The sequence below is a fragment of the Myotis brandtii genome, unplaced genomic scaffold, assembly GCF_000412655.1.
Source record: "Myotis brandtii unplaced genomic scaffold, ASM41265v1 scaffold412, whole genome shotgun sequence".
Classification (NCBI taxonomy): Eukaryota; Metazoa; Chordata; class Mammalia; order Chiroptera; family Vespertilionidae; genus Myotis; species Myotis brandtii.
In genome coordinates, this window is record NW_005365832.1 from 2,480,500 (window position 1) to 2,485,566 (window position 5,067).

General features: G+C 40.0%; 1 long non-coding RNA gene across 1 annotated transcript in view; it reads right to left on the reverse strand.

Moving 5' to 3' along the window:
* LOC102256610 overlaps positions 1–4,780 on the reverse strand; it is a 9,657-nt gene extending 4,877 nt beyond the window's left edge. Inside the window, exon 1 of the long non-coding RNA XR_314011.1 lies at positions 4,635–4,780. This is a non-coding gene — a long non-coding RNA (uncharacterized LOC102256610). The remainder of the gene's footprint in view (positions 1–4,634) is intronic.
* Between the last annotated feature and the right edge of the window lie 287 nt (positions 4,781–5,067).

The window sequence follows — 5,067 nt, forward strand, 5'->3', positions numbered from 1 at the left end:
ACCCTTCAGTTCACAGGCCGATGCTCTATCCACTGAGCCAAACCAGCTAGGGTGCAGAGTTCATCTTTTATTATACCCTTGTAGATTTAGGAATCATTTGTAGCAAAATCTGAAACCCACACTCCTTTCTCTCTCTATTTTTTTGGATTGTTTGCTTTCCATTCTCCATGTCATAAAACCAAAGACCTCATTTTACACATGAAGAATCTTAAACTAGTTGAGGTTAAATAAGCTTGTGTTAGATCAGCGGTTCTCAACCTGTGGGTTGTGACCCCTTAGGGGGTCGAATGACCCTTTCACAGGGGTCGCCTAAGACCATCGGAAAAAACATATATAATTACATATTGTTTTTGTGATTAATCACTATGCTTTAATTATGTTCAATTTGTAACAATGAAAATACATCCTGCATATCAGATATTTACATTGCGATTCATAACAGTAGCAAAATTACAGTTATGAAGTAGCAACGAAAATAATTTTATGGTTGGGGGTCACCACAACATGAGGAACTGTATTAAAGGGTCGTGGCATTAGGAAGGTTGAGAACCACTGTGTTAGATCAAATGGCAAGACCCAGGTTTCAAATCCATGATTGTGTGTTCCAGGTTATGAAAATTAATTTTAATATGAACCTAAGACAATCAAAACTGAGAAAGACAACTTGTATGTCTAAAAGTCTACTGTAGTCAATAGGGAAATGTAAATGCTTGTATTGCTTTTATGATCATTGATTGTAACAAATCACTAACCGGAAGGACTGATTGTTAGTGATTCTTTTGGCAGTTGTGTCTATTCATCGTCATGGACACTGTTAGGATTAATTCTTAGATTCTTTAGCGAAAATCACCCTCTTGCATTTGCTATCAGATCCTGCCACTTTGGCAACTGGGATGGGAGCATGACCTAAGCCTGGTCAGTCACAGAACTCAATCCTCTGCCACAGGATGGGTCTGGGAGGGGGTCATTGCCCGAGAAAGACGTAACCAGTGACTAAAAGGTAGTACAATTGAGCTCCTACCATGAGATTTGTTTTTTATTAGATGTGATGGGGGGCACGTTTCCCTTTCTGGTTCTTGAACAGGGTGAATGTGTGCCTGGAATGCTCTGCACCCATTTCTCCTATCATCTGGGGAAAATATCTCTGCAGTTGGAGAGAAAAAATAACACAAAAGAAAGAAGCAGAAACAAGTAGAAGACTTGGTCTTTATGACTTTCGAATCGCCAACTCTACCCATTCCTGAGGATGGATTTATCCCTGCCCCTTCTCTCTTTATGAGAGCCAAAAAATGTCTTGTTTTACCACAATTATTTTGATCAAAATTTCTGCCACTTGAAATAAAAGTGGTTTTATTTCATTTGTGACACTACTTTTCTTTGTGGGCACAGATTATTAAAAGTGCCTGTTTGTGATTTTCTAAATTAATAACAATCTGGTAAGAGCTAACAGAAATGCTAAGGGTAGATTTAAATTCAACATGCATTTTTTTGGGGAAAAGTTATACTAACCTCATACAATACTCAAAAATAAATTTTAGCTTTAGGCTGTAATGTAAGAACAAACTTTAAGAAGAAAATATATAATACATTATATAAATAATATAAATATAAAACATTTTAGAATATATCTTAGGGTAGGGAAGGCCTTTACACACAAATGGAAAACCTAAAAGCCATAAAGAAAAATACTGGCAGATTTGATTGGGAAGATATTTAAAATGGTTAGAATATAAAAGTTGTTATTAACTATATTAAAAGACAAGTGACAGAATGGAGGATATATTTGCAAAATACATAATTTATGATGAGATAACATCCATACTATATAAAAAGGTTTTACAAGGCGGTCTTGAACATAACCCACGAGGAGAATAGACAAAAGTTATAAACAAGCAATTTCCAGAAGGAAAGAGAGGAATGGCTGGCTTCAATGTATCAGTGCAAGAAACACAAAGAGGACATAAACCATAACATTGAAAGAGAGTAGAAAACACAGCCTTTCCTTGAGGAAAGCCATTTCTCCCTCAGTGCCCTTCGTTCCTTTGCTGCCTGGGGACTCGTTTGCATGTTCCTGTCTCAGATCCATGCAGAATCCATCGAGGTCTCCTTGTTCCTCCAGTATACCTTGGGCACACATCTCTTACGACCCTCAGTCACTGCATTCAGTGCTTGCTTACAGGTTTGCTTTCCTTCACGACTAAGGCCTGCGCCCATCACTTTGTCTCGGTAACTAAAACTTAGTTAGCCTCTTTGACTTCATGATGCCTTATCTAATATGTGTCAGTAGAATAAACTCTGTAAATGTGTGGTAATGAATAAATAACAAATGGTGCATTGTCATGGACACTGTTAGGATTAATTCTTAGATTCTTTAACAAAGTGCCTAACTTATTTTTAAAATATGTTTTTGTTGATTTCAGAGAGGAAGGGAGAGGGAGAGAGATAGAAACATCAATGATGAGAGAGTCTTTGATTGGCTGCCTCTTGTATGTCCCACACTGGGGATCAAGCCCACAACCTGGTCATGTGCCCTGACTGGGAATCGGACCGTAACCTCCTGGTTCATAGGTTGACACTCAACCACTGAGCCACGCTGGCAGGGCCAAAGTGCCTAATTTTATTTTGACTCTAGATATTGACACATCTTGTCTTATTCATGTGGGCAGGGAGAGTGCCAAGAAAAAAAAATCTGTATTCAATCAATTCTAATTTAGCAATTCTTGGTGTCATTGCTGTGCCTATGCCAACTGGATTATCATTCCTGATGATGTGACAAAACGAAGGCAATTCCTTGATGTTTCAGTGAACAAATGATTCAATGGTCATTTGAGAAAGAACTACTCATTCTGGCTGTTGAATGAAAACCATCTGTTCTCATCACTTGGTGAGATCCAGGAAGGACCCACATGAAAACTTACAGAAAGAGCGTCAGTGGCTCAAAACATGATCCAGAATCTCTAGCCCTCTTGATGCCCGGAGCGTACTGTGTGCAAAAACACAGCCATCAGCAATTATGAGTTAACCGGCAATTCAGGGAGTCAGACTCGGAATGTGAAGATGGTTAGAAATACCTTGACCAATTTTTTTCACTACTATAATATTCATGCACAAGAGTGCTAGATAATACAACCTCTGCCACCATCTAAAAGGATTGTCTCAATAATTGTAAAATAAAAATTCTAAGTAATGAAAAAGCAAAAAAGCATTACATCATAGCTGTATCATTGAACTGACAATGTTATTCTTTTTTCTTTGGGAGTGGTATATTCTATAATGGTGCATCTTGCAATCACCAACATATTAGATCTGGTGAAATATGGTAATAATAACACCTAACATATTGAGCCCTTATTTTTCCAAGGCATCATCCAAGGCACTTTACACGCAATATCTCACTTAATTGTTTTAACAACTCTATAGGCAGACTATGACTATCCTAGCGTTACAGCTAATGAAACTGAGATTTAGAGAGGTTCATTACCGACAGGTTTTTTGAGTGACTCAGAGCCTGTGCCATTACTCATTCATGAAGGAAGCAGCCACAGTGATTTCTTAGGACACATACATTTTTGCAGGGCTCAGGTTTGGGGGAAATAATACGATGTAGTGCCTGCCTTGTGAAAATTATGATAAAAATAAATAAGTGTGAGCATGCATTCATGCTTATAAATAATAACTATGAATGTCTGCAGTAAACATGATGTTGTCAAGTGCAAATATTTGTTGTACAATGGGAGCTGTGTTTGCAGAGCTGTACACACACCAACAAGTACAACTGTGACAAAGCATGCCCTGATGTGACAGACTCAGTCAATCTTGTCCCAGTGAGGGTGGCAGAGTATAGCTCACCGCCTCTCCCCCCATGGTAAAGCACCTAAACCCAAGCCGCCATCTGACATTTCAGCGGCAGCTCTGCTCTCCTTTATAATCTACTAGTAGCCCTGCACACGAATCCGTGTGCAAGTAGCTCACTGCCGCTTGCCTCAGCTGCCCACTGCTGCTGGTAGCTCTCCACTGCTCATAGCTCACTGCCCCGCCCTCTGCCCTCCTGTAGCTCTCTGCCACTTGTAGATCTGTCGTGACGTAATGGCGTCCTGGCTAATTTGCATATTCCTCTATTATTATATTAGATACCCACAGTACCAGCTCTCGAAATCAATTTAGCAGTAAATAAGTCAACAGAGCCTCCCAATAATAAGTATAAACGTCAAGTCAAAAAATGCTGCACGTGAGAATCAGCTACCGAACTTGTATACATATAAACCATCTGGAATGAACCCGTAATCTGAGATCAAAGTGAATTAACTTTTAGAACGTCTCTCCAACCTCCTAGTAGACAGTCCATTAAGCCTTGACTTGGCCTTATTAGAAAATCATTTGGAAAACTGCTTTATTAGCTACAGAATATCTTCCCAGATGCTCAAAGCCAATACAGAAATCGATTTTAAGGCTTTTCATAACTGCCAGGAAAAGCTGTTTGTCTACACTCTCACTCATCGAGTGTTCTGTTGGTGAGCATCTTTGTCTCTTGAACTGATTCAATGAGAGCTTCTTCTGCAGCGTCACCAGCTAGGGAGTGAGCACATGCCGACGGAAAGGCATTCTCCGTCACGTTTTAAAAGGATATTGCTTACTTTTTCTCATTTTATCCAGTCCGCATCTCCTCCGAGATCATCCATTTTAAGGTGGAGACACGAGCTTGTATCTTTTTTTCCCCTCTTCCCATAATTTTTCTGCTGGTGGGTTGCTAGTGTCAGTAGCAGCCATCCTCAAATTCTGAAGGGACAGTGAGATTAGTGGCTGCGACCTGGGGGCAGGTTTTTAGTACTTCCTATTTCAAATTCCGTCAATGCTTAACCATCTGTGTCATCCAGAGGTGGGTATTTATTACAGTTCCTGTTGTTAGGGGAGGAATGTTAGATCTTGGCCAAGGGCCTTTGGAAACAACAGCCAGTGGCATTTTGTACCAGAGGGCATGAGGAACCTCGCTGGGCGTGCTTTCCTGGGGTATTTGAACTTGGTCAGCAGTACACTGGATGTGGGCCTACTGTTCTGTGGCACTTGCCC